This window comes from Pelodiscus sinensis, chromosome 28 (assembly GCF_049634645.1).
Source record: "Pelodiscus sinensis isolate JC-2024 chromosome 28, ASM4963464v1, whole genome shotgun sequence".
In the NCBI taxonomy this organism is placed as follows: domain Eukaryota; kingdom Metazoa; phylum Chordata; order Testudines; family Trionychidae; genus Pelodiscus; species Pelodiscus sinensis.
The window spans coordinates 3,609,504-3,630,287 of NC_134738.1; the positions used below are offsets into that span (position 1 = coordinate 3,609,504).

Below are 20,784 nucleotides of genomic sequence, written 5' to 3' on the forward strand. Positions count from 1 at the left end.
CCTCCAGACAGAGAAGCAGAACAGAAGACTGGGGGGGGAGGAGCAGTCTCTGCGCTCAATGACTTTATCCCCAGGACGTCTCCCTCCATGTACACTGCCTTGTGCCCTCTCTGTAGTTAGGAAGTTCACCCTCTTTACCAGGTTACGGAAATGACTTTTACCCATCAGACATATTAGCACCTTCACATGCATGTCAGCCCGGCTCTGCACACTCACTAAGAGTCATGTTTGCTAATGGCCAGATGCCCCTAATGCTCTGGAGTTGCCTTCAGGCTACCTGAAGAGCCTTGTACATGCAAAGTGCTGGGTGGCTAAGTGTCTAGCATCCCCCACCTCCCTGCCTCGGGCCTCCAGGACTTTCAAAGCAGCCCCCACCCTCACTGAATAATTCCGTTTGCTCTGGCGGTGGAGGTCTGTGTTGCCGGTGGTTGCCAGGTCAGGTCTGGCTGATGAGAGAGCAGCAGGGAGGTGGGCCACTACAAAAAGGATGTGGGCGCATTGGAGAGGGTCCAGCAGAGGACAACCAAAATGATTAGGGGGCTGGAGCATATGACCTACGAGGAGAGGCTGAGGGAATTGGGTCTGTTTAGTCTGCAGAAGCGAAGAGTGAGGGGGGATTTGAGAGCAGCCTTCAACTTCCTGAAGGGAGGTTCCAAAGAGGCTGGAGAGAGGCTGTTCTCAGTGGGGCCAGATGGCAGAACAAGGAGCAATGGGCTCAAGTTGTGGTGGGAGAGGTCCAGGTTGGATATTAGGAAAAACTATTTCACTAGGAGGGTGGTGAAGCACTGGGATGGGTTCCCTAGGGAAGTAGTGGAGTCTCCATCCCTAGAGGTGTTTAAGTCTCGGCTTGACAAAGCCCTGGCCGGGTTGGTTTAGTTGGGATTGGTCCTGCCTAGAGCAGGGGGCTGGACTTGACCTTCTGAGGTCTCTTCCAGTTCTATGATTCTATAATTCTGTTCCAGAGCCTCTGAAGCTGCTGCAGGGAAGTGGATTTACCCTTCCCAGACAAGAGGCCTGGGGATGACTGAGGAATTCACCAACTTCCACTCTGGGCTCCATAGCTGCTTTGCATCCTCCAGCCAGTCAAGACATTTCTCTCTTTAAGACGGTGTCATCTACTCTCAGTCCCCCGTATCCCACGTCCTGGTGGAAAATGCCCCCCCCCCATCTGCTATCTAGGAAAATTCTCTCCCCACTGTGCCCTTAGGGGACTTCCTAAAAGCTCCTGATCATGACCTACCTTACAGATACCAACAAAATTCCGGGGGAGCCCCTGCATTGTCTCCACCAGTGGGATTCCAACCACGGCCACTTTGGAGGGGACTGGAGGCTTGCTGGAATGCTAGATGGGGCCAAAACAAAACAGCCCTCAATAGCAAGGACATTTGGGCCAGGAACCTGGAGCTCAAACTCAAGTTAAGGGAGTGACTGGAGGTGAATTTGCCCAGTGGATCCTTCTAGCCGCAGCGCCACTGCTGCAAATGGGAACCGACACACCTGAAGGTCAGTGCAACGCAGATATTCAGGTTCCCACAGGAGCCCCTCTACACCCCTGCGAGGTGGGAAGGTCCACCCAAGCCCCAAATATCTCCTCTGTAGTTAAACAGCCCCTTAACCCGAGCCGCATGAGCCGAAGTCAGCTGACTCCAGCCTGGCACAGGTGCCTAATGGCAGCGTAGACACAGCCTAAGGGGCCAATCCCAGTAACTGTCCCTGGGGGGGCCTTTGCCGACTGCTCTGGCTGATACCGAGGATAGCAGGGTGTTGAGGTTTTCTAATAACACACTTCCGGAGCTGATAGGCTCCTAGAATGACATGAATATTGGTTGTGTGTGTTCATGAGATGGGGAGATGGTTTCTCACACACACCCACACACCGCTTCATAGGCATTTTATGCTCATAAAAATTGACAAGATGAATAGTCCTGGAGACCAGGTCCTTCCTGCACATTAACCAGACTGGTTCTGCCCAGGCAGTCAGTTGGAGAGGAGAGATTCTCGCAGCCTGGCCAGCTGACAAGCCTCACTCCTGACCCAGAGATCACAAACAGAGTTTTGCGACCAGCGCTCGGACTTAGTCCTGGGGCTCTTGGAGAAACTTGACCCGCCACATTCATTTCATGCAGGCCTCTGACGGGAAGAAATTCCTCTCGCTATCCAGCCCAGCTGGCTCCAAACTACTGATCAATTCTGTCAAACTCTGACAAGTTCTGGGGGCCACATTTTTAAAAGGAAGTTGGGAAACTGGAGAGAGCGCAGAGATGCACTGATGGCTGCGGAACATGTCCTTCCGTGGGAAACTCAAGCTATGTCGACACAGCAGCGTTATTCCAAAATAATGTCGAGTTGGAGGACTCCGACTCCTGTAACCCTCATTTCATGAGGAGTAAGGGAAGTCGAAGGAAAAGTGTTCTTCCTTCAACTTCCTGCTGTGTAGATAGTGCCAAAAGCCGAGTTAAGCTATTTCGACTTCAGCTACGCAACTGACATAGCTGAAGTTACGTATCTCAATTCAACGTTTGCCCTGCAATGGAGATGTGCCCTCAAAGAGCCCTATCTGTTCACCTTATAAAAAAGATCAAAAGGTGACATGTGGTGTAAAAAGTACCTTAGTGGACAAAAAAAAATAATTAGATGTTAAAGGCCTCTAATCCAGAAGAGAAAGGCAGAACGAGCAGCAAAGACCGGAACATGAAGCCAGACAAATTCAAATTAGATATGAGGCACAATTTTTAACAGAGCAGGCGATTAACCAGTAGAACACTCTACCTACGGAAGTGGTGGGTTTTCCAGCTCAACCCTGGGTGCCTTAGACAAGCAAAAGTTATTGGGCTCGGCAGAGCAGTAACTGGGGGAAATTCAGAGGCCAATCTCATTTATGAGGCCCGAATGGAGGATCTAAGGTAGCTGTTCTCAAACAGGGGTACACATATGCCTGGGGGTACACAGAGGTCTTCCAGGACGTACATCAAAGGTAGACTATTTATCTACCCTTACAAAACAGGTTAGTGACATCAGTACAAACTCAATACCGGCAAGGACTCGTTTATCCTGCTGTATATACTACACATTGAAATGTGACAGAGGGGTAGCCATGTTGGTCTGTAACTTTAAAAACAGCGAGCAATCCCACGGCACCTTAGAGTAGGGATGTTAAAAATGCCTTTAATTAAGTAACAGTGTAATTGCTGAAAATGTCAGCGGTTACACGTGGGGCAGCAATCGGCTCCCTGGGCGTCGGTGAGTGCGGGGAGCCAGATTTTAAGCCAGCTCCCCACACATACCGGTAGCCCGCGTGTAACCACGAAGGTCACCTGATGAGCCCAGGCTGATCGGTTAACTGCGCACATGCTTACACTTTCACATCCCTGCCTTAGAGCCTAACAAACAGATTAGGTCATAAGCTTTTGTGGGTCAAACCCACTTCATCAGATGAGTAGACGTGGGTTTGACCTACAAAAGCTCATGACCTGATCTGTGTATTAGTCTCAAAGGTGCCTCAGGACTGCGCGTTGTACTGAAACACGAGCACGTTTATATTCCAATTGATTTATTTTATAACCATCTGGTAAAAATGAGAAAGCGAGCAATTTTTCAAAAAGAGCGTGCTGCGACACTCTTGATGTCCAAATGCGTAAGCAAGTGGTTCTAAGTGAGGTGAAACCTGGCGCTAGGCGAGACAAATCAGACTCCTGAAAGGGGGACAATAATCTGGAAAAGCGGAGACCTACTGATCTAATGGTGCGTTGCAGGCTTAACCTACAAACATCTGATGAGTGCTGAAAGGCTCTGTAAGCCCTTCATTAATCGCCCTGAAATGTCCAGTACAGTTTGCCAGCAACATTTGTGAATATCAGTGTGCAGAAAACCTGCTTTACCTTCAGTGCAACCAATAGAAACGATACATTTCTGGAGCATAATTTTACAGTGAGCTAATACCTCTGGTGCTTCCTCTGTTCAAGAGGCTCTGAGCCTTGAGAGAACACACAGCTGTTTCTGAAACAGAGGGAATTTTCCAAGGTGAACAGGGAAGTTGAAAATGGATGAAGTAGAGACTTTACCCTTCACTTCTGTCCCGTAGCTAATACGACAGCAGGCCATGAACCGGGAGATCAGAGACCACAGAACAGTCTCAAAGCACTCGAGAAACACTCGCTCCGCTTTGCTCCAGACCTCACACAGGAGGCGGTCAGTCCATTTTGCAGATGAGCAAACTGATGCACAGAGAAGTGACTTTGCCTTAGTCAGCAAGTGAGCAACAATGCTGGAGACAGACGACACCACTCCAGAGGCAGGCCTAGACTCCAGGAGTCCTGACGCAGTCACCTGCTCAAAGCACTAAAGCGTGCACGTGGGTGGCTACTTGTGGCTGATAACTGGAGCCTTGTGAAGTGTGCTGGCAAGCTGAAAGGTCAGCCACCCACAGGACTGTATTTGTTCCCTGCACTGGTTTCATCGAGAGTGTTTTCTAGGATCTAGCATAGGGCAGCTGCAAGGCTGGACTCCTGGGTACTAGTCTCAGTTCTAGGATGGTTAGAGTAGCGAGACCCCAAAGTCCTGACCTTGTCCCACTCCTGCCCCCCACTGTAACCTCTCCTATCCATTCCCTCCTAGGCCCAGGAGCAGAATCCAGGACTCCTACATCCTAGCCCTCTGCTCTAACCTGCAGACACGCTTCCCTCCCAGAGTTGGGGATGCAGGCCAGGGAGGGAAGAGGATCTAGTACTAACCTTCGGAGCCGCTCCCTGCCTCCGGTGCCCAGAGCAAAAGGGGAGGCAGCACTCCCTGTCCGCAGTTTACTACTCCAGCCGACCAGGATGACCGGGAACAGAGCAAAGGGGTGTTGCTCTCAGGCCCGGCCTGAAGCACAGAAGTCTTTGACCAGGCCCGACCCAAGGCTCCTGCAAAGGGAGGTCAGAGATACTCACCACGGGTCTGGTAAAGGGCTGCCAAGGATGAAAGACTCTGTACAAGTGTGATGCAGCAGCAGTGTGAAGCCACGAGCATGCCAGCGAGAGGTCAGCTGGCCTGGGCACCAGGCAGCTCCAGCTCACACGTGGCACGTGCATGGCCACTCGAAAACCAGGAAAGGGCACTGAGCAAGCACGGGGATTTCTTCTGTCACTGGGTGGTGGAGTGGGTGGGGCTCTCTGCTTCACCTGCCCCCCAGGCGCTCTGCAGCTGAATGTGAATAAGGCCCTGGGAAAAGGGATCCCCCCCAAACCACCCTCTCCTTTTTAGTCACCTCCAGGGTCCCCATCGTCAGTTACAAAAAAAAAGCACTGCTGGGAAGTAAGAAAAAAGTTGCTGGTACTCTGGGGCAAAGTTACTGAGCAAAAAAAACAAATAAAAAACTGCACGTCCCAAGCAAGCTTCTGCCAGGAGCCAAGCCACCCAGGAAAACAGGTGCCAGTACGCACGGGGGAAATGCCATTCCTTTTCTGTATTGGGAAAATAGGGGACGGTACGCCGTTCTGGGCCATACTGTCACAAAAAAAAGCACTGCTTCCCATCATGCACCAACACAGCCAGTCAGTGACGGCACTCAGAGCGGGCTTTTCAATCGTCCTTCCCAGAGAGAGAGGCCAGCTTTGTCTGAGAACCAGGCAGGGGCAACCCGTCCATACAGGCGAATTAGGCAATCGCCTAGGGCGCCAAGTTAAATGGGGCACCAAATGGTGGCGCCATAGCATTGAGGGGTTTGAAAGTGGGGGCGCCGATTGCATGGTTCGCCTAGGGCGCCAGTTGCTGGCAGCTAGTCTAGGGCTGCCCCTGGAATCAGGAAACCAGGGGCTCAGACCTGCTAGGCAAGTCATTGAGGCTTGGCTGGCACTGTTCCCTTGCGTCGGAGTAAGTACATCGCTTAGGGACGTCGTTACCCACGCCTGACCCCCAGCGCATCTTGGGGTGGTGGAGTGCCTGTGCCAATGGGGGAAGCTCTCCTGTAGTGTCTTCGCGAAGCACTTCAGCTGCACAGCCCTGATCTTGGCAGGGAACCCCACCTGAAACTGAGCAGCGAAGGAAGATTCACTCTCACTTCCAGAAGGGACATGGAAAGATACATTGTACACCACACGGCGCACCATTCACTGCCCCCGCATGCAAGTCAGAGGATCGCAGTTCCTCCCCCAGCTTGGCCATTGATTTGTGGCAGAGGTCGCCTCCCTCTCCCCAGACTTCAGTTCCCTCATCTGTAGATGGAAGCAATCGCACACTGACTCATCTGTGTAAAGCTCTCAGAGAGGCCTGGATCAAAAGAAATCGTCAGTGCTCAGTGCTATTAGTCTCACACACCTCCAGACACGGACGGGGATTGAATTCAGGCAAGGGCTTGGTGAAACTTTCATCACGCCACCCCCAAAAACCACACAAAATGTTTGTAGGTGTCACTACAGATGGAGAGCTTAGCCCAAGGCTGGCCAGGAACCCAGGGAGGGTCCATGCTTGGAGATCAAAACCACACGGGGACTCATGGGGTTTTCACGACAAGCTGTTTCTGCAGTATTTGGACCGGAGCTTTGGCGGGCGGATGAAAAGCTGACAGGCTGAGTCAAGCACAGATCCAAACCACCAGATTACCCACAGACGGCCTCCAAACAAGAGCCTGCAAGTGTGATTGTGAATCTCCACCAAAGCTCTGGGAAGTCCAGATCCAAGATATTGGTTCAACTCATTCTAGGCATGGAGGCCGACTATTAACAACTCAGGGCTAGATGTAAGGTTTGTGGGTGTCACAGGGTTCTAGGCCCAAACCCAGGCAGAAGGCTGCAAAGGGAATTTCCCAGGAGTACCCACACAGCACCTATTTTCCATGTCGATTTGCATGCATCAACATAATGCCCAATTCAGAGAATGCTGTATTGTTCCTACCCGCTGTGCATAAGTAATTCTGTGCACTGGTGGTTCTGTATAAACAACAGATGTTAAATACATTGCATTGTATTAAAAAATGCAAAGGCAAAAACACCATGCCCAGACTCATAATATTTGCTCAGGCTTGTATCCTCTAAAGAGCTGAAGAAATTGTGGGTTGAATTCTGAAGCTATACCATCTGCAGTCAACAGAAAACACGTTGATACGTATCTTTATCACATGCAGGCACAATTCCTTTGGAAGCAAATGAGAGGCAGACCAATTAGCGATGGTGGATTTGTACAGCACCTGGCACAACAGGTTGCTGGTCCATAACAGGGGCTCCTGGGCACTATCATGTATCTGCTAATAGCTCCTTTGCTTTGCATGACTGTTTGCCTAAGAGCTCCTAAGAGGACTCCAACATCATGGAACAAAATATGGGTTGCAGGCACCTTTGCATTTCAGGGAACAGGCATCCAGGGGTTCAGAACAGTCTGTTCCAGGGCAGGCAGCACACTGTGAAATTCAGATCTGGAATCTGTCATACCCCTGCTTTGCCAAAATGTCCAAGGTTGCTGGTACCCAAGGGTCGTCTCTGACCACTGCTGCGTTTGGTCTCAGCCCAAGCTGGTTAACCCTTGCCCTGGTGTATGTATACAGCAAGGATCACTGCTCCTCCCAGGTCAGAACCAATCAGACTAAAAGGACAAACAGTTCTTGCTTAAATGGAAAATCTGCCCTTCACCGAGCCACGTGCACTGAAAACCACATTAATTTTAAAAGGACCTGGATCACGCAAATATTACTTAGTAAGCCTCTGGAACTCACCGCCACATGATCTCACAGAGGGCAAGAGCATAACAGAATCCTTAAAAGGATTTCTATGGATAGCAAGAGCATTTGCAGTTACAATAGCATGGGATTAAACAGAACTAACTAATCTGGAAGGGCTAGAAACCCTCATGTGTCAGAGCATAAACTAAACTCTAACACTAGGGGTCAGAAAGAATCGTTCCCTGAGGGCAAGTTATCCCTTCACTTCCTCGATGCGCCTTTCTCTGAAGCAGCTGGTGCTGGCCAGGGTCAGAAACAGGACACCAGATAACATGACCACAGGTGCCAGCGTGACCATCCTTAGATTTCTCCTTGGCTGGCTGCATGGCCGTCTGTGCTCCCAACGCATAGGAGTGCTGACCAGGGAGTTTGTCATTAACCAGCTTCTCAGGCAGCTCTCATTAGAATGAGAAAGGCTGGAGGGCAGTCGCAGTGAAAACGGATGGTGGTGAATGGGTCACAGGCGCTGTGCCTCTCGTGGGGGGGGTGTTTCTTTGGGGCCCGCCAGAGAGCCTCCCACTGTGATCCCAAAAGCAGTAGGGCTTCACCTTTCCCCCCAATTACGAATGACCTCCCAGACAAAAAGCTATTCCCTTTCTCTAGCAGGAGTCCACAACACGCCCACAGCTGAAAAGCCCCTCTCCCTTTGGCATGAGGCGCCAAGGAAGAGCATGCACGGACCCATTTCCCCGCTTCGGATCCTAAAGCACCATTATGACTCATGTACAAGCTCTGCCCTCTCTGAAGGAACGAGGGCTTCTGCAAAGCTGGCAAATGAAGGCGGAGGTTTCAGCCTGTTGTACCTGGGCAGGGCTGTGGGTACCACTCACCCAGCTGTGCCCAACTCTGGCATGCCTGCTGTCTGTGGCACCCAAAGCTGGCTGCTCCTTGGCTTTCCAGGGGGATAGACATGTTACAGTGACGCATACGGCACTCAAGTGGCTGCACGCATCTCGATAGCGTGGATTCAGATCAGAACTCCCCTCAAAGTTCTGGACAGGCTGGATCCAAGGTACCTGCTCGGTTCATAATAGGCAAGGGGCTGCCTACCAAAAGCTGGCAGGGGGTTAACATTTAATCCCTTTGTCCCGTCCATCTGAGTGGCAACTCAGCATCCTCTCCCGCAGCAGCTTCTCACATGGCCATACCCCCCTCTCTGGCTGGGGTCAATGTCACCCAACAGGATCAGAGCTCAGGTGGAATTTCCATTGACTACTCAATTAGTCGATAAGGGAGGAAGCTGCAGAGCCATAGGAGGATTGGTTCCTGGGGCCCCGGGACCTAACCCCACTGTGGCTCTGCCTTTTAAATGCCGTAAGAGTCACCCGTCTCTTACCAAATTTACAAAGCAGAGGTGCAGCGTCTGGGACCGGGCGCGAGCCAGGACAGCTGAGTCCCGGCTCGTGCCTGGTCCCCTGCTGCACCTCTGCCCCCCTGTGGAAATGGCGCTAGGGGGAACCAGCTTTTAACCGGCTCATGCTCCCCCCCATTACTAACTCTGACAGAGGCAGCCGGGGGGTAGAAGCCACTAGTCAAGTACTGACTTGACTACCTGATAATCGTAGGCTTATCGGGTAGTCGGCTACTCGACCAGTCGCTTACATCTGTACGCTGCCCTCCTCCTTTTACAGGCTGGGAAACAGAGCCACAGAGAAAGGAAGCAGCGGAACCAGGGTCCCCCAAATGTCAGCCTGGCACCCTAACTACAACACTCTCCCCCCACCTTCCTACACCAGCAAGATTTCCCACAGCACCAACTGGGGCCCCTGAACTCCTGAAACCCCCCGGTAGTTTCCCTTGCCGTCAGTATGTTTTCACTTCCTGTCCCCTGCACCACTGTCTGGCAGAGAGCTGCTGCCTCTCACCCCGAGAGGGAAGGGAAGCCAGACAGCGGTGCTAACGCATTACTGGTTCTTCAAGCAGCCGGCCGGCCACTGCACACGCCCATGCAGCAAACAGCGTCTCACCCATGGCATCTGCCCCATCCCACACTCCTGTCGGACCAAAGACAGCCGCAGACCCGTGTTTTGGAAGCAGGGCAATTTTCTCCATCGCACTGCAGTCAACTCAACACATATGCCAAAATCCAACGGTGTGTCCTTGACAGAGAAATCCTGAACACAGCTCACCAAGAAGCAGTATATGACACTGGTTAGAGCAGGAGAAAGGGAGACAGGATTCCTGGTCATATTCCCAGCTCTGCCACTGACTTGGCGGGTGATGCTTGGTCAAATCACTCTCCCAGTTTCTCCTCTCCTCCCCTCCCCCCCGCATGCCTCAGTTTCCCCATCTGCCAAAGGCAATATTGGCACACGGTTGCAAGGCCTGTCTGGTGAACACCCATAAAGCACTTGGGAGATCTGTGAGCGAAAGGAATACATGGCTATTATTATCTTGGGTGTTGTAACCTTGCACAATGCTGGTTGTGCAACCTGTGGTGGGGGTTGCATTAATTCACAATGACATGGCGTAACAATGCATCACCAGCCCCAGGCAGAGAGGCTACTGACAGCTCAGCCCCGCCCCTCCAGACAAACGGCTAGTGGGGCAGCACGCCCCCACCTCACTTGTTAGCAGGGGCATGAGACCATGCTCTCCATCTGTTCGGGTCCCAGACGAGGCAAATGGCTCTCTCTGCACAGAACCATTTACATCCACTGAATCTATACAGCAGCGCAGGGACAATGAACTGTCCTTCCAGCTCGGAGAGGATCCTATCTTTGAAGGCAGCCACTGGGGGATGCTGCACAGGAAGGAATCTGCCTGCCACCGAGGACGGTGCATTTGACTGCATGAGACCCCATCACCTCTAGCTTCTCGCCTTCCCCTAACTAGGAACACTAGCAGTGGCTGCAGCAGCACATATGGGTAGGCAGGGAACCCACCTCCAGGTGCGCAATTCGTTTTTACTGCGCGCCTTCTTTTACATGCAGAGGTATAAACCATCGCCGATCAAACCATCCATCCATCCCATCTGGGAGCGATACTGGAGCTGGCCAGGTTCAGACCCCAAACAGCTAAGCAGAGTCAGTCCAGAGCAGAAATGCATAGGCCAGATTTAGAAGATTCAGCACCCAAGCATGTTAGCATAGGCATCACTGTCTAAATCAGTTGAGTAGCACCAATTAACCAGGATCAGAATCCGCTGCCCATCCCTCAGCAGCAAAGGTCTTGTTACATTCTAGATGCCAGTCACCTGGGGTTGCATTGGTCAGTGTTAGGAGTGCACTATCCAGTCACTAAGTTCCCTCTGCCCGTCCCTGCCTCGCGTATAAGCTACCCCTGTGCAGTCGGCCCTCGCCATCCCTCTTGGAACCAGCCTTGTGCTAACAAAATTCACAACCACCTGGATGAGCTTAGGATTGGTCCCAGTACAAACTCTCTAGTTACCTCTCTCCACTCTGAAAACTTACCATCTATTCATACCCTTTGTTTCCTGTCTTTTAACCAGTTCTCATGAAAGGGCCTTCCCTCTTATCCCATGACAACTTACTTCACTTAAGAGCCTGTGGTGAGGGACCTTGTCAAAGGCTTTCTGGAAATCTAGGTATACTATCTCCACTGGATCCCCCATGTCCACGTTTGTTGACCCCTCAAAGAACTCTAGCAGATTAGTAAGGCAGGATTTCCCTTTACAGAAACCATGCTGACTTTCCCCCAACAAATTGTGTTCATCTACGTGACTGACAATGTTATTCTTGACCATAGTTTCAACTAATTTGCCTGGTACTGACATTAGACTTACTGGTCCGTAATGGCCAGGATCACCTCTAGAGCCCTTTTTAAATATTGGCATCACGTTAGCGATCTTCCTGTCATCAGGTACAAATAGGGATGCTAAATATCCATTAATAGAATAGTCGATTAACCTCATGAATTCTTATCAGTTACTCGACTGTTCTATAGTCCCCGAGGGAGGGCCAGCAACCTATGAGCTCCCGAGGAGCCCCCTACCACTCTACGCTGCTGACTCTGATGCAGGAGCCAGCTGGGAGCTGGTCGGAAAGGGGAGCCACTTTAAAAACCAGAAGCAGCAGCACGGGGTGGCAGCAGACCCTGTCCAGTGGAGGAGCTGAGCTCCCGGACGCGGCGTGAGCCAGAATTGAGCCGGGCTGCCTGCCCACCCAGCTCCTAATACACTTGAAATGCAGAGCCGCAGCAGGGGTAGGTCCCGGACTCGTTGCAAGCCAGGACTGAGCCGGGCTGCTGGCCAGCCTGCTAAAAACATTACTGGCAAAGTGGGCGGGAGGGGAGAGGGAAATGCGTGTAGTCTAGAGCATTAACTGGTAAGCTTTTGCTTATCGGTTAATCAGTTGATCGACTACCCTATTACATCCCTAGTACAGAAGCTGATTTAAAGGATAGGTTGCAAACTACAGATAATAGTTCCGCAATTTCACGTGTGTGTTCTTTCAGAACTCTTGGGTGAATGCCAACTGGTCCTGGTGACTTGTTACTGTTTAGTTTATCAATTTCTTCCAAAACCTCCTCTAATGACACCTGAACCCTTTGCATCCTCTTACCATGATGCATCTGGTAGTGGCCAACATCAAAGACAGGACACAGGATTAGTTGGACTATGGGTCTGATCTAACATGGCAACTGCTGTGTCCCTATGCAATCTAGACAGGCAAAATTCACTGTATCTGCCACCCAGCTCCTCCCAGCAAAAATCTGTGATGACCACATGACTCCGAGAATACGTCCTAACGAGACGCATTAGCAAAAAAGGACCACTGTGCATCACCAAGAGAGTTAATTAAGCAACTATTGTTTAAAAAGAAAGACAACGCAAATGTATTTTATTCTTGCCCCTGCCTCACTGTACACAACTAAAGCAACACTCGATTGCACAGACTGGGCTCTTCTCTTCTCTTCACACACACAATTTGTTCCAAAGTCATTTTTAGCTGATAACATCACAGCCTAGATTTGAAAGATCTCCGCTGTAGGCATGGTAACATCCCTCGCCTTTGTAGGCTGATCATCATTCTCAATCAGCCACGGACGTCAGCAGCAAAAAGGAGGAAAGGAGGGATTCCGCAGGCAGAAGAATGAGGGGCTAGGTCCCCTCTGCAGGGGGCGAGGGGTGTGTGCAGGCAAGGAACAGCCACAGGAGATGGCAGAGGTGAAGCAGGAGGCTTATCCTACCTGGAGCTATTGACGAGGACCCCACAGGAGCAGTGAGCAGACCAAACTCCCAGCACATCTGCAAGTTGAGTGGAGCGACTTGGGAGGAGCTAGGCACAGACTCTCCGCTAAGGCAAAGTCCTATGCAGCATTTAAGGGGGCGAGATGCCATCTAAGGCATAGGACGGGCGTACCTGGAGTCTGCACAGCTGATGACTGTAGCAGCACCTGGAGCGGGGCCCATGAAGTCAGAACAGAACAGACAGCAGCTGCCGCTTCCTTTAACACAGCAGTTCAAGAAACCATGGCTCTGAGGCTCGGTCATCAGGTCCTGTTCCAGTTCAGCAGACAGGTACAGTCCTGATCTGACCCCCTTACTACAGCAGTTCACACTCTAGTGCATTTATCCTGGGAGAGAGGGCAGAGCTATTATCCCATTTTACAGATGGGTAACTGAAGCACAGAGGGACTAATGCAATATTCCCACTAATTTTTTCCATCCTTGTGTGGAATAAATTTTGTTATGAGCAGATATGCACCACCAGTAGCAACACCAGCTACTAGCTGGGCAGCATTTCAATCTCTCCTGGGTGGCCACTTAAGCACTCAGCTTATAGACACACACGACATGGCTTGGACAAGGTCATATAAAGAGTCTGAGGCACAGCAGGGAACTCACAGGAGCGAATACCCCAACAGCTGAAGTAGTGCTCTCACCACAACCCGTCCTCCCCCGCTGCATACACCAACGGCCCCCCTGCACGAATCCCGCTACACACTCCCTACAGCTCCAGCACAGACGCCAAGAGGAAAGCAGGTGCAAAGTGTTGCTTTTTAGCAGGTGTCCTTCCGATACATCTGCTTAGTCACTGAGTTTTCACCGACCGCTTCGTACTGGCAACTCAAACCGCCCTCGCAAGCTGGCAAGCAGCAGGTTCAGGGCCGCCCTGGCAAGGGGATTCAAAGCTCCCTCCTGATGTAGTGCCTGCAAACAGACCCAAGCCTAAAGAAATAGCAGCCAGCTGGCTCCCGAGGGCTGACAAATTTAGTAACTTTTTTTTATTGTTAATGCTTTAAACAAGCGTCCCCAATCCTGGCAGCATTTGGCACAGAGCTGGGACGTTGGATTCACATGGGAGCTTGAATCTCACAACGGCGGGAACGCAAAATCCATCCAGCAGCCCAGTTCCCGTCTCTCAGAGCCGTGGATTTGCACCAGCGAGGGAAGGATGCCTGCCATCGGCTGTAACAGCTACGCTACAGCGGTGCAGCTGCAGTGCTCCTAGTGCAGATGCGGCGTTACTGTGACGCCCCGTCTCTCCGAGCTGGTAGCACGCTCCCTCCAGTTTGCCCTGGGGATGAGAGACCACGTGGGGTGTAGGAGACGGGGAAGTTTAGCCCCACAACGCACATAGCTACTGTGAAAAGCAAAGTGCCAAGGTGGATTCCAGGAGTCTAAAATGTAGGTCAGTTTGCAAGTAAATCAAGAAGGGGGTGTCTTCCCCATAAAAGCTGCCAGCTCTGCAGACTCACATTGGCTCGTAGACTGCAGTGGAAGTGGGGGAAGGGAGAGGGAAATGAACTTTTCCAAAATACTTAAGCAATGTAGGTGCTTAAGTCCCAGTGACCTGGGTGCTTTGGAAGACGTCCCCCACGTGTTTTCCCTGCTCACACATGGTCACCAGTGCGACAGGTGCTGTAGGCCTAAGGGATAACTCTCCAGCTGAGCTGTCAGTGGAATTGCCCAGGCTGACTGGGATCAACAATTCTGAAGCTGATGCACAAGGAGAAGCCAGCCTCCCAGTGCTCAGCTGGGCTAGCAAGCAGGCAGGACAGCTACAATGAAAAAAGTCACCTGTTCCTGGCCCTAGATCTGTGGTTCTCCAACTTTTTGGCCTGTGGCTCACCTTGCTCAAGGCAAGCCTTTTCGCGGACCACCAGCCAACTACCCATGATGACAAATTGCCTTTGTTTATCTCCAAATACCTTACGTTATTTATATTAGGCTCCTGGAGCATAAAAACATAAATACGCAGCGATAACGTAAGGGAGCGTATAGAACCGGTAAGAAAGGAAACATTATTAATCCAAAACAAAATCATGGAACAGATTGAGCGCTCTCGCTTTATCATATTATATTACCAAACTTTGTTGAAAATAGAGTAAAATATTAATTTATGTCCAAAACAAAAGGTTTCAATACTGACTTTATTTATGGCAGGTTTAGGGAACCTTTTCTAGGCTGAGGGCCACTGACCCACAGAAAAATCAGTCGGGGCCACACAAAAGTTAGAAGAAAAAAATCCCAACAAAACAACCCTCACTGATGTGACCCCTGATTCAGACACTTCTCTCCCCTTGTGCTCCAGCCCCCAGTAGGGGAGAGAGGGGAGGACAGAGGTTCAGGATTTCCCACAGTCCAGATTAACTCTTTTGGGGTCCCAGGACTAGTAGATTTTGTGGGGCCCCTAGGCTCTGAGGTGGAGCCAAAAAATGAGGGGGTTCAGTGTGTGAGAGGGGACTGCAAGGGAGCAAGATAGAGATGAGGATGCAGGGTCTGGTCAGTAGGGAGGGTTCAGGAGGTCTGGGTGGGAGGTAGGGTGCGGGAGCAGACTAGGGGATGGGGATGTGGCCAGGAGGTTGGATGCAGGAGCAGGATGGAAAGCGAGAGGTAGGGTTCAGGAGAGTGCGAGGTCTGGGCGGGAGGTAGGGTGCGGGAGCAGGATGGAAAGCGGGCGTCCTGGGCAAGAGGTAGGGTTCAGGAGAGTGCGAGGTCTGGGCGGGAGGTAGGGTGCAGAAGCAGGATGGAAAGCGGGGGTCCTGGACGACAGGTAGGGTTCAGGAGAGTGCGAGGTCTGGGTGGGAGGTAGGGTGCAGAAGCAGGCTAGGGGCAGGGAATCTGGGCAGGAAGTTGGGTGCAGGAGCAGGAGCCAGGGTTCCGGAGCAGGCTGAGGGTGGGGGATTTTGGCAGGGGGTAGGGAGCAGGAGCAGGCTGGGGATCTAGGCAGGAGGTCGGGTTCAGGAGTGGGCTGAGGGTGGGGTGGACTGGGCGTGGGGGGGGGGAGAGAGGAGTGTGCAGGTGGGGGTTTGAAGCCTGGGCAGCAGGAAAGGTGCAGGAACAGGGTGGGAGTCTCAGTGGGAGGGTGTGCACGTGTGAGAGCAGTGGGGACCTGGGGCTTGGGCATGAGGGAGATGAGGGCACTTACCTGGCTCCACGCAACTGCCCCCCACCCTCCCGCTACTCACACCGGCCATGATTCTGGCCAATGGGAGCAGCAGGGAAAGTCTCCAGGTGAGCCATTTCCTGTGCTGCCATTCCCCCAGCTGCGGGGAAGGGGGAGTGGCAGCGCACAGAGCCGCTTCCTCCCCCACTGAGCCGGATCCGGCCAGTGAGGCTCGAGTCTCCCTCCACACACAGTGGGAAGCCAGTGCTGGCATTCCAACCACGCGGGGGGAAGGGGGCGCAGTCTGGAGCTCCAGCACGGACTCCCCACTACGGAGGGGAGGGGGCTGAGCCCCGAGCCTGAGGCCCACCTGCAAGATGGTCGCAGGCCATACTTTGAGAACCACTGTACTACCCAGAGAGGAGATCAGATGCTGTTTGTACATCACTTTGCCAAGCAGATTTGCACTTAAAGATTGGGGAAGGGAGGGGAGTGACTAGCAATTTTCAGCACCCAATTTAAGAGACCTTTAAAAGAATCCTAGTTTGCAGAACCTACTGGGCACTGCAGAAAGAGTCAGATCCCGTTAATCGAATCTCACGTTGAGCACAAAACAAAATGAAACAAAGCAAAAGAAAACACCAAGGCACTCAATCACTAGCCGTCTGGCAATTATTTCTACCTCGACAGCATCCCTTTAAATGGTGGGGTGTGTTAGTTATAGATATCAAATAATGAACCTTCATCACCTCCACTCTAAAGTCTGTGATATACTCTCAAAGCCCTTTCAGGAAGAAAGGGTAAACCTTTTCCCACACAAGCTAGCCCAAGGACCAGATTAGGCACACGGAGCAGCTGAGAGAGAGATACAGTAGAAGGCTTCAAGCATTCAATCGCCTCTCATTAATAGGAAAGAATATATTTCTCTCACGGACAGTCTAGCCAAAGGAGCAATCTGGCATTCTAAGGCAAGGCTTTACGAGGGAGGAGACACAAAACTGGTAAAACACTTGTGAGGCGATGAAGAAAAGAGAACAAATAAGATTCAGGGATGAAATTAAATCCCGCAAAGGAAGATTTCATCAGAGGCTGGAGGGGATTAACCTCTTGATTGCTTTTATAAAACCTCTGAATTTTATCTGCAGGTCTAAAAACGAGCGATCAGTACAGGGTGGATTTCCACTTGTTTTCTGAGCTGTAATTTTATGCCTGAGCAGTGTTTCCCCTCACCACAAGTATAATTTGCCTGTAAAAAATTTCCCAAAGTTGAATGGAAGTTTCTGCCACATTTTTCAGGTTTTTCAGTATCTGTAATGATCCAGTAACGAAACGTCAATTACTTATGCAAATTAACGGACGCAGGCAGCACGGGGGGGGGGGGGGGGGGGGAGGGAGAGATATCAAAGGAGGCTGCTTCTTGCCCTGTCCAAGCGACCAAGTTAACAGCATGTAGCGCGAGTTCTGAACTGTGCGGATACTTGCCCTCTCTGACAGCGGGTAGCTATCGAGGGCTGAAAACACTCCCTCCTGCAAGGAACAGGTTACACACCTGAAAAGGGGAGCTCTAACATCCACACTTGTCATGAACTCTGGGCCAAAGGGCTGCCACTCCTGAATAGTCTGGTGTAAACGGACACCCTAGGAGCAGACCACCACAAAATCAAGCACTGAACATTTGCAGAACATAAAAACAGCCACACTGGGTCAGACCAAACGTTCTAGTTCAACATCCTGTCTTCCGACAGCGGCCAAAGCCTGGTGCTCCAGAGGAAACACACAGAACAGGCAATCCCCAAGTGATCCAGGCTTTTCTGGAGCCCAAGTGGTACCTATAAATGCCAAACACTTCCTGGGCCTCAGTGCCGCAGATCTATCTCCACGGAAAAATGATTTCCTCTCTCCCACCTTTGCTCTTAGCTGCAACAAACCACTTGTTTGCACTGCACCTAGCAGAGCAGGAACCCAAAACTGACAGGGACCCCCAGACAGTCCTGTAACTCACGTAATAAGTTAGCAGCGATGGGCTTCGAGAATCTCTGCTAACAGTGCTGAAGGGTGCGAGGTAGTGGCAAGCGCAGGAGCAGAGGCACAGCGAAGCCCGTCTCCAGGGCAGCGGCTCTTGGCTGCGCAAGGCAGGAGGAAGCCACACATCTGCATGTCTATACAGCTCAGCAAGCGAGGGCTGGCAAAGGGATAATTAGCCCAATCAGAGTCAAGCCACACTGAGTCACGGACAGGGACGGACAGATGCCAGAGGAGAAACTGGGGAGAGTGCCTCCAACTTTCAGAGGGCTGGTTCCGACCTGAGGACTAGGGAGAACTCCTGCCTAGAAAGGAAATGCAGATCTCCGCCCACCACATGGAAAATTTAACCCTTGAAAGGAATGAAGGCCGTCGCTACTGAAATTTTAAATATTGGCTCCAAAGCCCTTCTCCCTTCCCTCAGCCACGAGTTCAGCTGTTCCTGGCAGGACGATCCCCTCTCCTCCCCTCCCTTTTACCTCTTATAGGGGAGCTGCAGAATTCAAGGTCCTGAGCAGCTTCTGCCATGTGGTCATTAGAGATCATTATCATCTGAATGCCATAGTGCCCAGGAGACCTAGTTATAGAGAAAGACCTCACCGAGCTAGGTGCGGTACACACAGAACACAACGACAGATCCAAGGAGATCAGGGATGACCCACATTTCTGAATCCTCAGCTAATCACCCCACCCCTATGGAGCAGAGGTACAGCTCTCCCCCATATGAAACCTTCCGACCAGTAGCTTCCTGGAGGCTCTTTCTCTCTCTCCCCGCCATGCCCAGAGAAGGATGGCAGGAGGGATACAGAAGCATTGCCCCGGGATTGTAACTGACCAGCGGCTCCTTGTGGCTCTGTAACTCAGAGCTGTGTGCTGTCAAGATCTGGTGGCAATTTTCACCTCACCGTTTTCTGCTCCAAGTGCAAAGGGCACTTCTTTGACCTTGCCTTCACGAACAGAAACCCCGAGCAACAGATATATTTATACAAAATAGAAAACAACCAAAACTTGGCACTCACGGCCCACTCTGCTCCCTCTGGAGAAAGGGGGAGAACAAACGTGACAGCCGATTGCCATGCTGCTAAGGGTCCTGTGGAAGGCACTCAGATTGGGGATGTTAAAAATCATGTGATAGAGCAACCGTGGAACCGCTGAGATTTTTAGCGGTTCCACGTGCTGCGGGCTTTCCGGTATAAAGCTTAGCTTTATGCTACAGAGCCTGCAGCGCAGCCTCCCCAGGACCAAGACCGCCAGCCCCTGAGAGCCCAGCTCCCAGCTGAGAGTAACCTACACCATTCAGCAGTAAAGGGCTAGTTGTGAACACTAACATCCCTAACTTAGATACCACAGTGACAGGCGTAATATAAAAACCTAGGTACAGGCTTTGGGGGGAGGGAGGGGGAGATTCGGCTTTTATTGGTAAACATCGATTTCACCATACACACACACACACACACACACACACACACACACTTATTTCTCTTGGTACTTATCGACATGTAAATTTCAATATTGTGCCAAGTTTGACCATATAGAATACAACCAAATCAGGGTCAATGGAGCAGAGACCATCTAGGGCAGGGGTCAGCAACCTATGTCTCACTTAGGAGCCAAATATGGCTTGCAGCTTGAGTTCAGCTCCTCCCCCCCGCCCCGCACCTCCCTTGCGATCCAGCCTCCCACCCTCTGCAAAATTGGAGCCAGCGCCAGCTTCCTGAGGGGGAAGAGGATGAAGAAAGCCCCGAGCCTCGCGGCACGATCGGGGCAGAAGCCGGAGCTACAAATGGCCTTTCACCATGTGCGTGCACCGTGCACTCGCACCCGCCAGAGAGTCCTGGGGCACCACTGGGGTCCATCATCAGCCTCCTGACCTTCTTCCGGGTGCCAGCAGGCTGGATCCTGGCCAGCCTGGAGAGCTACAAGAAGCGCGACTGAGCTGGTTGGTTCCCATCCGCACCTGGACCCGCCGCCAGACTCCCTGTGCTCCTGGAAAGGCAAAGCCTCCGTTTCACACTCGGCCCTTGGGCTGCTAACTTATTCCGTGACCCATGTGGAACAGTGGCTGGCTGCCACGTGGAAGTGACTTGCATCTGTTACAATGAATAAATCCCGTTACATACACTGGGGAAAAAAGTGCCACTCAGGCCCTGCACCGAGATCCTGCACCCCCACCCTGCTCCTGCACCCTCCCCCCGGCCAGACACCCTATTCCCCAGACCTCTCCTGAACCCTATCTCCCACCCAGATCCTGCACCCCCATGCCTATCCCACCCAGGCCGCTCTGTCCCGCACACTGGACCTCTCATTTTTGAGCTCACCCAAGAGCCTAGGAGCGCCCACAGAATCCACTATCTCTGGAACCACAGAAGAGTTAATCTGGCCTTAGGCCTCAGTCCTCCCTGGTGTGATCTGTGTGTGGATCAGTGGCTCCTGACCCCCAAACAAGTTCCCAATCTCTGCCATAAAGACAATGTTGAAACCTTTTGTGTTGAGCGTAATATTTTACTTTATTTAAAAATGAAGCCTGGCCAACAAGCCCCCATCTGGCCACAGCGTCATAACACTTCCTGCACACACACACACACACACACACACACACACACACACCCACCCCCGAATCAATCATACACCTGAACCCCCTGCCCTGAGCTCCTCCTATACCCCAGTCCAGACTCCTGCACCCCCACATCCCCAGCCATAAGACTGACAGAAGACAGTCTGAATGGCTGCATGACGCTGGATTTGACCAATTACCATGTAAACTTCAAAGAAATGTGC

General features: G+C 51.7%; 1 protein-coding gene across 4 annotated transcripts in view; it reads right to left on the reverse strand.

Annotated features, from left to right (window-relative positions):
- Positions 1–20,784, reverse strand: part of TET3 (tet methylcytosine dioxygenase 3) — a 161,074-nt gene that overhangs the window by 122,813 nt on the left and 17,477 nt on the right. The window contains exon 1 of one of the 4 annotated variants that reach the window (XM_075910911.1): positions 17,987–18,437. The exons of the other annotated variants lie outside the window; for them this stretch is intronic. The gene's annotated coding sequence lies outside the window, so the exon portion shown is untranslated. Of the gene's footprint in view, positions 1–17,986; positions 18,438–20,784 lie in introns of those variants that run through there. 4 annotated transcript variants of the gene reach the window in all.